The sequence below is a fragment of the Sparus aurata genome, chromosome 24 (assembly GCF_900880675.1).
Source record: "Sparus aurata chromosome 24, fSpaAur1.1, whole genome shotgun sequence".
Classification (NCBI taxonomy): domain Eukaryota; kingdom Metazoa; phylum Chordata; class Actinopteri; order Spariformes; family Sparidae; genus Sparus; species Sparus aurata.
In genome coordinates this window covers 9,738,774-9,751,227 of record NC_044210.1, presented here as the reverse complement: position 1 = coordinate 9,751,227, position 12,454 = coordinate 9,738,774, and the positions used below count along the sequence as shown (strand labels likewise).

At 43.2% G+C, this 12,454-nt stretch overlaps 1 protein-coding gene across 2 annotated transcripts in view; it reads right to left on the bottom strand.

The window, feature by feature from the left end:
- LOC115577288 (vang-like protein 1) overlaps positions 1 to 11,394 on the bottom strand; it is a 53,898-nt gene extending 42,504 nt beyond the window's left edge. For both annotated transcript variants that reach the window (XM_030410278.1, XM_030410280.1), the window contains exon 1: positions 11,236 to 11,394. The gene's annotated coding sequence lies outside the window, so the exon portion shown is untranslated. The remainder of the gene's footprint in view (positions 1 to 11,235) is intronic.
- Between the last annotated feature and the right edge of the window lie 1,060 nt (positions 11,395 to 12,454).

The window sequence follows — 12,454 nt, the reverse complement described above, 5'->3', positions numbered from 1 at the left end:
TTTGTCTGTTCAATTTGGGTTACTACACTCCTGAGCCAAACTGTCACAGCAGCAGTGCTCAGAGGATGTATAAAACATACTGAAAAATGAATCGCCTGCAGCTCGGGCTTATTTCATTTGAAAATAATGGAACCTTTTCAGCATTTAAGTGTAACATGAGTCCGTATCAACACTATAATAGTGATTATCGGGGCTCCAGGGTATGACTGCTTTGCTCCAAACATCTGTCAAGCGAGACTAGGATTTCTTGTTGCGCGTGCTGTGATTAAATTGTAGAAAAAAACACATATTTGCAGCTAACAATCATTAATAATGTGTTAAGGAGTTAAATTAGGGGGCGCCGTTTAGCTCAGTTGGTAGAGCGTGCGTCCCATGTGCAGAGGCTTTGTCCTCGCTGCAGCGGACCCTGGGTTCGACTCCCGGCCCGGGTCCCTTTGCTGCATGCCACTTCCCCTCTCTCTAATCTTGTGTCCTGTCCAAGTCTTCAGCTGTCCTATCAATAAAGCCAAAAAAAGGCCAAAAAATACTTTAAAATAGAAGTTAAATTAGAAAGTATTATTGGGTGCACCTAAATAGGAGAGTTGTGAAAGTGTGAAGAGTTAGTCTGGAGTTTATTAACTGATAAATAACACATTAGAATGAAACTGGGCTTTGTGCCTGTCAGTACTCTTAAAAAAAAATTTATAAATGTGTCTTATGGTTTTGCATTATTAATACACTATGTGAGAGAAGGAGAGAATATCTACAACTGAGACTGCGATAAGGGTATATTTACATACATAACCATAAAATATAAGAAAAATAATAGTTATAAAATTGACAATGTACTTTGTCAGAGACATGCAAATGAGGGCAAGTATTTTTTTTAAATCATTACTAGTATCTGCAGCGCTTTCCGTAAAGGCGGAACCATGTATTTCCCTTTTCCTTCTATATTTTAGACCTGCGTCCCGTGACCTCTGGTTTTTATACAATAATACTCTGTATGTAGCCAGGACATAAATTACTTAGGGCTATTTGTATTTTTTAATCTCTTCATAGTTTGGTCTATGAAACTTAATTTAATAATGTAATAACCCAAAACTCAAAGCCCAAATATTCACATAACATCTTTGTAACATCTTTATTCAGTATCATTATTTATTTCCCTTCCGAAGCATTCCTATCTGGGGATTGTACTCATGTTTCTCCGGCCGGATAAATGCTTTCATCCACTTAATAATGTTGTATGGCGGCTGTTTTGTGGGCATTTTACTGGGTGATTGCAATTCTCAGTAATATCCAACTGCATTCTTTCCACAAGAGCAGTAAAACCGCTGATGGCACCATCATGCAGAATTCAACTCATGCATCGTATAGCAGTAATACCAGTAAAAAACCCCAAAAACGAATGCCTTGTATGGTGCCTGAGCAGGTGGAGGATTTAAAGACTTTAAAAAGGGGTTTACTGAGTGCACTTGATTTGTTGGTCAGACCAAGACGGAGGCGTTGGAGTGAGATGAATTGAGCTTTTCGAAAAGATTAAAAGCACCCATTTAAATACCTGCACAAAGGGAGTGAGAGAGACAGAGAAGTGAGTCATGGGTAGCTTGAGGCATGCTGTAAACAAGCTCGTGTAACCTGCATGACACAAGCACACACACACACACACACACACACACAGGGTGTGATGAAAAATGTGAGGTGTGAAATGCACAGGTGGTTAAAACTTAACTCAAAAAGACCTAAATCACAGTTCTGCTAAGATAACGCTCTCGTCTATATACTTGTGCACTGTGAGCCAGCTGGCCATGAGCACTGCTGTACATGAAAGGTGCTTTTTGAGGTGAAATGATGCCATGCTTGGAGTCTAAGTTATCTATCAGCAGCTTTTTTTTTTTTTTTTAAGGTGAAGTACAACCACATTTCTGTTTTCTAATACCTGCATCCATCACACAGGTTGCTCAAACAACCCCCTCCACCACTTTGCCCTGACATAGTCTGAAGCTGCGGCACACCTCCCGATCGAAACCTGCCCTGACACTCTCAAGAAGACAAACACAAAGATTTACGGCTGATTTATGGCTCCAGTCGCTTGAAGGTGGTGAGAAACCGAGGCAAACCGTCTCCCTCGCTGGAGTCTTCACTCACAACTCCCTGAGAATGAGTCACTTAGCCAGATTCAGAGCACAAAATACGCTCTTTATCTGCAACTTGGAGGGGAACACACATCACTGGGTCCAAAAATACACTATGGCACTAAACATCCAGTATGACCCAGTTGTGAGGAGTGTGGTGTCGGCACATCTGTGAGTAAGCCGGTAGTGTGTATGCACGCCTGCGTGACTGTCACAGACTCTTGGAAATGCTTTGAAGGTTGCGCAACTGCATATTTGGATGTGCTCGTTCCGCAAATCGTTTATAAATGTCTGAATCACCCTTGCATGGCGACAAATCCTCCCTCAACTGGTTCTCTCCGACAGTCAGCTGCATTATTGATCATACCGGGTGCTTCAGGTAAAGCAGGGGTTTCCAAAAAGCCTTAGTTATCATGAGCAACTTTACAAGCATGCCCCCAACAGATGTCTTTCTTTTCATTTACCTTATTTTAGTAGGTCAGATATGTAACGGACCACGTAGTTGAAAAGCAGGGATCTCAAACAGACATAAAGCAACAACCAGGTTAAGTTCACCAAGATTAGACAGGAGAGGTCACATCACAATCCATGCTTTCACAAGAGGGGTGTAACACAGAACAGTAGGCAGGAGGGGAAGAGTGAGCGCAGATCGTCCACTAGGTAATAGTTTGTGGGTGGTGTCGGTCTCATGGATGGATAGAAATCTCCAAAGTCAGCAAATATACTTCGGTGGACTGGCCAGGTAAAATATATGTGTGGGAAACACTACGTTTTAGCATGTTTAAGGAATAGTTTGACATTTTTGGATATATTCACTTGATTGATGAGAGTACGATGAGAAGATCTTTGTCATTCTCAATTCTGTCTATTAAATAATTTAGCTGCAGTCGACAGTCTACTACTTAGCTATGCATTAAGACCGGAGACAGGGAAAATCAGCTAGCCTGGTTTTGTGCAAAGGTAATAAAGCACACTGATCAACACCTCTAAAACACTGCAATTAACATGTTATATCTCCATTGTTTTTTCCACAGATTAAACAATGTTAAAATTGCAAACAGGACAGCAATCTGTTGTTTTAACACTTGGTTTTGAATGAGGTACGAAGTGATGATGCCTCAGACACACTAAATGTCATGCGACGGTGTACATGTAGGCTCTGTGTATCTACAATCTGTTGAGCCACTAAGCTACAACAAGCTGCACAGTTGGTCTGTGCGTTTGTGTAACTAGCCCTTTAAGCGTACTCCAGAGAGTAGTATAAACACATCTGTTGTGTCCCAAACTGAACATATAGGAGCATAATCCAGGCATTAGCGTGGCTGTTTCCCCATTTCCAGGCTTTATGTTAAGCTAAATTAGCTGGCTGCTAGCGTAGCTTCATGTTTAGCATAGAGACACGAGAGTGTTGTCTATCCTCTCATCTTACCATGAAAGTAAATAAACATTTCCCTTTAAAGTTACATGTAAAATATAGAGTTAGTTTTTGTAATCTCAATCACTTTCTAATAATAATAATAATGATAATAATGATAATAAAGTCGTTAGGGCTGAATTAACAATAAATGAATCGTTTGCAACCAGGTTGGATTTTGGCTGTGGGTCTGGGGATTCAAAAAACCCTGGTTTAAAAAGGGACTAGAAGGATTGCTAAGCAAACTGGACACAATCAGAGAGGCATTTCCATCACCTATTTTAATCCTCTTAGAAGCGAGGCCACGTGGCTAAATGAGGGATTAATAGGGTTAAATGGGTGCGTGTTCCAGGTTCAGTCAGAGTGCAGACGAGAGTAAAGCGACCGGGTTGGTTGGAAGCTGATCAGTTATTACCTGCTCCAGCTTCTTCCTAACATAGTTCAGTCATTCACATGCACTACAGCCACAGGCCAGGCTCTGAGGTCTATATTGAAGCGAAACAGGATATGCGGGTGTTCTCACATGTGGTTTCTCTGTTTGCCGTGCTACAGAAAATTGGTAAGCGGAACCACTTCAAGTTCGCGAAGAGAGTCCGAAAGCTGAAACAGGAGTCCTCGGCCCTGTAAAGGGAGGGAACCATTTGCAGATTCTTCACTGTAATCCAAAACTCCTGCTGAGCTGCCGGCTTGTCTGTTTGTCCTGGCAAACGCTGGCCGCGAGGAGCGAGACAGGAGGAGGAAGAGCGAAATTATCGCAGCAATCAAGCGTGAAGGGTACGCTCTCTCACAAGGCCTTTTTATTCAACGTAAATCATTGTTCGGGAGGACTTCTGAGTGCCAATCGAACGGCAAATTCCTTGAGGTAATACAACACCTGGGCGTTTTACAACTAAACTCAAGTGGCCCGACAGAGCTCTCAGGATATGAAGTGTCTCCTGGAAAAGTGAAATACACACAAGCTAACAGGTGTGACAACCTGAGCGGAGGAGCAGCAAGATAAACATCCAGCGGCCTGAGGTGGTGAATGTAAACAAACAAGCCCGCGTAAACAGCCCCGGAAAGTACTTTCATCTCTGTGCAAAGTTCCAGCGGAGCCACGAGACACCTGCTGTCAGCCGCCGCAAACAGATCAGTGCTGCTCGACTGCACCTTTCACATCACGGCCAATATTACGCATCATCGAGATTCGAACATCAACAGCCTGATCGCATACATCGACATACAGACAGTATGACACCCTGATTATGGCAGGATGAATTGTAGCATCTCAGACATCACTGTTCTCAATATTCTGTGTAGGTATGTCCATGTTTTTAAGACATTTTTATGGATGTGCCATTGGGTGAATGGCAACATTCACTGGAAAACGACTGCATTAAAACTGAAATATATATGCAGCAGTTGCGGATACAACATTATGCATATTGAGTCCATTCTACCCCTGAGTGCGCTGCAGCATCGATCTTATGCCGACAGTAGTCTTCAGTCTGGATTGATGGGAGACACACTCGTCATGTTGAGTACCGCAGACTAACTAACTAACTTTGGAGTAATTCCAAATGGAGCTATTACATCTATAACCTGTCTGGTTCAATTATGTAAAACCTGTTTTATAACACAGATTACCTGAACACAGAACACAACAACGTCAGTGTTCCTATATTTTTGTTTCAGTGTTGTACAGATAAATATACACTGTTGCATTTTACTTCTTAGTCTGATTCATCGCATTACAGTCTGCAGTCTGCATCATCACGCTACGTGGACACTGGATCAAATTCCAGTCAAAATTCAATATCTTAATTCTGGTGACTCACAGTGAATCAGGCTGCGCTTTCCTTGAACTGAAGGGGCCATCATCTACAGTCGCACTCACACAAAAAAACCTGACGATGAGCGTGAAGGTAGGTCGCTTGGGAGACTGCTGTCTTGACGGTCCAGGATCAACAGGCGGTATTGACAGTAGTTGAGCGTTTGCTTTGTTTTCCCACCGCAGCAACCCAGAGTGCCTGAAAAGGATGGTCTGCCTCAGAGTTTATTTGTCAGCTGTTACACCAGCCCCAAGGAACCGAACTAAAAAGGCGTACACAGGTATTCACTTTGAAAATCACGTTTTAAGAACTCACTTTCAGCTGCAGCTTGAGCTGATTAAGAGTAATTTATGAGCCTGACCTTTCCGGAGCTTTTAAAAAGGGAAAGTCCAAGGGGAGCGCATAGCTGGCTCACAACCTTCTAGACTTACTGACCTCATAACGAACTGATGAACTCTTAAAGTCAAACAGACAAAGGCTCAAATATTCAGTAAAGCAAGTGAGCTGTGGTGAACCTGCTGCCGTCACATAGTCCAAAGTCGCTGAACCACCAAGGTGCTGCCCTGCCAACGGACCTGAGCCTCTGGAGACACGCTTACTCTATGAGGAGGAGTCAAACACGGGGCAGGAGGAGTACTTCCAGTTTCCATGCGTAAAGCGGCAAATTAAGCAGCTAATGAACCAGATAAGATCATCCGTTTGGTTTTCATTCGAAGCCTCCTTTCAGGCAAGCCGTTCATCCGCTCTTCCGGGGTTCTTTTTTTTCTTTTTTTTTTTTTGTGGAAATGAAAAGCCCCCTGCAGCTCATTCACACTCCGCAGTGATTAATCCTGAAATACCGCAGCCTTTTATGGCACTTCTTTGATTGCTGCTCCAACACTAGTTTTTCAACACTGATCCGCTTCACAGTTCCTCTCCTTTAAAAAACAATAATAATCCAACTGAGCCACAGTTGAAAAAAAGCGACAGGAAATTCTGTGCGGCCCACTGATTGAAATCATCGGGGCTGAATTTGTAGACAACACGTGGTCTTGGACCAACGCCAGCGTGAGCAACGATGCTATTAAAAGCTCATCAGCATTTAGAGCCACTGGTGTGCATGACCTGTGTTTACACAGTGGTAAAGCTCTCCAACATGATATGATGGGTTTACATGCAAAATGGGGGATTAACACATAATTACCAAATGACTTATTCTGGATAACCGGGCTGTGGGGTTTTATGGGACTTCTGACGTAATCTGTTATCAGCTTTTGTCATTCAGAAAAAATTAAATTAGGCTGTTCGGTTACTTCCAGCCGTCAAGCATGCAGCTCAATCGTCCCCATCGCCCCCTCCGTCCCTCCGTAACCATGGCGCCCTCGTAGCTCTGCCTCTATTATCGCCGCGATAACACATCTACTCGCACCATAATGAGAGACGACCAGCTCATGCAACATAATGACTTCACTTCAGCTCGAGAGAAGGTGACTCCGTCACAAGACACGCCGGGACATGAAAAACAAGTCACTGTGGAAGTCTGGCCAGGTCACATGCTCTCGTTGTGTTGCTGTCCATGACTGAGCAAATGAAGGGCCATTAATTCTGCGGAATTCAATCAACATTCCAGAGTGACGCGTAATTCAACCCCTGAGTTCTCCTGTAAGATATGAAACAGGCACATGGAAAAAGGAGACAGACTGCTTTCAGTTTCCATCTGCTCTCACAGACAAGTATGTCTGACTCAACACCTTAAGCTCGATTCACATTGTTAGCCTTTACCTGTTGCATTTTTGTTCTGGAGTTACTAGGCAACCATATTGAGCTGGTGCTCAGTGGTCAGTCGATAAACCAGCTGTTCGTGATGGAGGGTAAGCCGAATTAGCCATCAACGCTCGCTGTCTGCAGTGCACCCGCCGATGTTGAGACAATTGTGACTGGGTTCCTTTAATACCGAGGAAAACTTGAAAATGTGATGATTCTCAGGCAAGTTCAGTGTTAATAAGGAGAAGCAGACTTATGGATGTTAACTCGTGATGGTCATTGGAGACAATGGTATCTTCGCAAAGTTTAAGTCACAATGAATATATAAATATGTGTTTTGTGTATGTGTTCGTATCTGACCGGATCAGAACTGCGATATCTGACACAAACTGCAGCAGTTGGCCATTAAAGTCCCCCCTTTTCACATTCATTGCTGAAAGTGCACAATCTTCTCTGTGCTCTTTAAAAGAGGAGAACCTACAAGCATGATTTGTGACATCACCAATAGTATGAGAGCCAATCCTGGGGGGGCGGGATCCTGAATGTTTTTAGAGTACCTTGAACATGTTGGTGAACAGGTCAAATCAGAAATTAAAGTAGAATAAGTAACCTGTTGATTCAAGAACATCTGCAGACACCTGTTACTTTGAGCTGACACATAATCTTTACCCCACATCTCCTCTCTGCTTGCCCTGCTTTTAAAGTTTTTTTTTTGCCTTACCTAATTTTTTCACTTTCTTTCTTTCCCCATCCATCCGTCTGTAACCGCTTAACCTTTTGCAGGGTGACGGGGGGCTGGAGCCGATCCCAGCCAACTTGTATTTAAAAAATACACACAAATGGGATGAATACTGTTTGTTTTCACCCGGCACTGCTCTTACTGGACTGTTTTTGTATCCCTTCATAAAGATACGTGCAAAAAATAACTACTGTTAATTAGCAGACTTGGCTTGGCTTGAGTTTTGTTGATTTCTTTTCTCCGAGCCTATTTTTGCACAGACTACCTTTACTTTTCCGCTCTACTTTGGCAGCAGACGTGTCTTTCTCCACTTAAAACTGATTTTTATCACAATGATTTATTCATCATGTGACAAAAAAGAAAAAGGCACCAAAATGTCACCGCGGAATATTGATGACTATTTAAACTAGAATGGCACTCCGTAGAGCACATTACCTCTGCCAAGGCTCAACAGTGCCCTTTTGTACTCACTCATAAGTTCCAGCCAAGTAAATACAGTGTTTTTTTCATCCAGATCCATGCATTATTCCCAGAGGAAATTAACAAAAATGTCAGAAAAAGATTCAAAGTTAAAGAAAGTAAAAGACTAGTCCTGGACTTGTCTCTTATCTAGAGTTTATGGATTCTGCTCTGGGAGGAGACCCATCCTCCCTCCAAGTTTCATGGATATGCATTACATATTTTTGTCCTCAGCGGAGGTAATAATCCATTTCAATTTACTAGTCACTTGAGACTATTAAGAGTGTTTAAAATTCCAGCTGTATCACAAAAAAAGCCACTCTTATTTATAGCCTTTTTTTTTTATATATTTGGAAATCACTGCCGGTGTTTCTGCAGCTTCGTATTCCCTCATGGTGTGTGGTTATGTTCAATCTTGGCGCATGCCACTTTTTGCTGCACCGTCTCCTCGGGGGTATCACCTTTAATCTCATGTCATATCACGTACTCCAATCGTGGCTCTGTTGATGTCACATGTCACAGGAACAGGCTCAGTCACAGCTGAACCGAGAAACCCAGAGTTAACAAGCCAGTAAGGGGAAAAAAATGACACTGACGTATTGCCTGTTTCCCCTCCAGAGACCTACTTATCTTAACTTTTTCCCCCTGATACAGCAGTGAAAACAAACCAGAAGCCAAGAAGTCAAAGAATGATCCTGGATCCTGTACATTCAAACGCATTAAACTGCCATCAACATACACGTTTGTGCGCTCCGCAAGCAAGCAACGCTGTCATGTAGTTTTCAAGCACACACCTCGCATCCAAGAGCTCTTGACAGGTGTCATCCCCGCTATCAGTGTTCTCTCTGCAGCTGTCAGGCAAAACCAGAGCCACTTATCTGGGACTGAAAGTGAAGAGGAATGCACGTGTGATAAGAAGCACACAACTCTCAAATGTTATTCTCATCCAGAGCACACAAGACTTTACGATGATGAGGCTCTCGCATAATTAATATAGAGGAAGAAATACTCATTAGAAGTCGGTCGGAGCTCTCTCAACATCGGCCTACGTTACCACGTGCTCTTTGCTCAGATGCGTCTCGGCTGCGAATCACTTCACAGCAACAACACCGGGGCAATTTACCACCGATACTGAAGACTTTTATTGTCAATTTGTAAATCATTATCTTGACTGATTGATTAGATAAGGAAATGGTGAAAAATGAAAAAAATCAGTGTGTCCCAAAGCCCTCGACGACGTCCTTCAGTGTCTTTGTTTTTGTACAAAAACCCAAAGTAAATCAGTTTACCGCCCCAGAGAAGTAAGGACACCAGAAAATCTAATCACATCTAACAAGGTTATTTGAGTACCACGGTTGGAAGCTGGGGAAGCCGGCAGGGTCCGCCACATGTAAACAAAGTAAAACAGTATGAAATTGTGTCGTCCTTTATGGTCAGCTTGTTTATTATGTTTATTCGGTTATGAAAACAATAAAAGTTTGTTAATTTAGTTTGTTAAGGCAAAAACAAAGAACAAAACAAAGTGCACCCTTAATAGTCAATCAATCTAATTCCATTAATAGATTAGTCATGAGGGGGGGAACTGCTTAAGTCCTTTATTCAAGCAAAATGCCAAACATGTGCTCCTTTTCTGTGTCATACATCAACGTGAACACAGTTTATTTTAGTATTGGTCAGGTTTGTTGGATGGATAGCTTGGGCCCAGACCCATTTTACACATTATACTGATAAAACGATTAATTACTCAGATAACAATCAGATTTGAAAGTCTAAGCATCTGCCTCACATGTATCAACACAACATGAGCATATGTTGTTGATTTTATCATGTAAAATCCTTCGAATAAAGTTTGCCTCAATACAAATGGGTCAAATACATTTTGTACCGATTTCACAGAAAGGTAACTAGTTTATAACACCCATATTATAATAAACCCAACAGAAAATATCACAAGACTATTGTTGAAACCCAAAACAAAGGGTTGTGTTATTCCTGAAATAACTGCGACAGGATAAGTAGTGTCTCACTTTATCCCTTGTCTGTGTGGTGGAGCTCCAGAGCAGGTTCGCCCGCCCGGCCCCTACCTGTGACCCAACCGGCAGGCGGACCTTGAGGCAGGAAACTCCCTGGTTTCACCGTGGCCTCGGAAGCCCCCCCTCCTCCCTCCTCCTGCTCTCCCTCACCTCAGCAGCCTTTTTGGCGTCTGCTTGAAAAACCCCACACCGCAGAACGGAGCTTTCAAACAACGGGGTGTTCTGTGTGCTTTTTCTTGGGTGGGGGGGCTTCCTGGTTGTTCTCAGAGGCCGGTGGGGGCCATCACGTATCCGTCCGCGGCAACTCTGCCGCCGCAGGTTACAGTTACAGCTACAGCTGAGCGGCGGTGCGCCAGCCAGCCAGCCAGCCAGCCGGGGTAATGCGGATCAAGTCGAGCGTATGAAACATAGTTGACTTTTTTTTTCTTTTCTAACCAGGTCTCACAAGCGGCTCTGTGAGTTTTCTGCCTCAGAGAGGAGCCGTAGAAACGTCTATTCAAGCGAACCGACACTGAAACTAACTCGAAGCTGAAGCGGGAAATGAAGGAACACGGTTAACTTCCCCCGGTGAGGCGCTGCGTGTCGGTGTGACCGCAGTTTGAGGGCATTCAAATGAAGTTGGAACGCTTTTCACACAGGTAGACTGGACAGCAAGGGCGTGTTCCCAAGTCTGTGCGTAAAAACACACATTCACATTCAGAATAAAAGCCTCCCCAAACAACAGCCTTTCTTTCTCTCCTGACTGTGTGGACGCAGGTAGACAACGACCACGTACATTTCTGTCTGCTTTACGACTCAACACAGGACATTACCGGGCTGTCAGGCAGAGCTCCACACACACACACACTGCTGAGCCCGCACACCAAACATCTGCACAACACACATGAGCGACACTGTCTCAATAAAAAACACAACTCACCCTTTGTCGGCGGAGATATCATTCCCCCGTGGTTGATAATTTATCCAGAGGTTATAAAAGAGTTTGCCCTCCAGAGCACACGGCAGGCTACAGTAGGAAGCAGCCCTTGGTAACCGTAGGATTCACCCTGGCAGTCAGGAATTTCACAGGGGGCAGTGCTTCGGCATATGGGGGTGCAGTGCGCAGACGTGGCGCTAGGGGGGGTGTGTTCAACACGGGAGGGCCCCCGGTGACACTGGTGGGAGTCCGCCTATAAATCCCTGGAGTAAACCTGAGTCAGGTGGAGCTGGTTTTATTGTAGAAATGCGTTGTGGACAGGGGCGGAAGTGAGTGTAAGAGGTCTGAAAGTGGGCACCCAAAAGGGAGGTGGGTGATATTCGTTATCGATAGTTGTTACAAGTCGGAAAAAGATGGATATATATAGATGGGTTGATCACACAGATTTGTTTATATTTACATTTAGGGCATTTAGCAATATTACAGATATTAATACATTCATACACTGATGGTGGTGGTTGCTGCCATGCAAGGTGCCAGCTAGCACATCAGGAGCAGTTTGAGGTTCAGTGTCTTGCCCAAGGAAACATCGACATGCAGATCAAGGGAATCAAACCAGCCACCTTCCGATAAGACACTGGTTGTACCCCTGAGCCACAGCCGCCCATTTGTTTGGACCATTTACCCAGCTTAACTTTTTCAGGCTCACATGGAGGCTGGAGACGATTCCGAGCTGTTAACTGACAGCTTTGTTTTATCAGCAATCCCTGGACATGTAAATCCACAAGAATTATGGCATGACATGTTAAAATTCAGATACAGTACAGAAAATAAAGTTTACATCTAAGGTTGCAAGAGTGTAAAAACTCCCCAGTACAATTACTATCCCAGAAAATGTCACAGTATGTGGTAGTAAATTATTCTAATGAGTTAGTATGACCTCTAAATTAATCAAAACAGATATTTTGTCCTGACAGTCATAACAATTAATAGAAGTTGATAAGAATAATACTTCATATAAATATACCCTACTTGCACGATAAAAAGCTGAAAGAACTATTAATTTAACATTACATCATACCAAATATGAAAAGGAGGTATTTAGTACTTTCAGCCATGATTTCAGTTGTGATTTAAAAATGATAAAAGGTGGAGCAATGTCAAAGAGAGCTGGGTATTGTGTTGCAGAAACCTGCAGCTGTATGTGCACATCTATATCTAT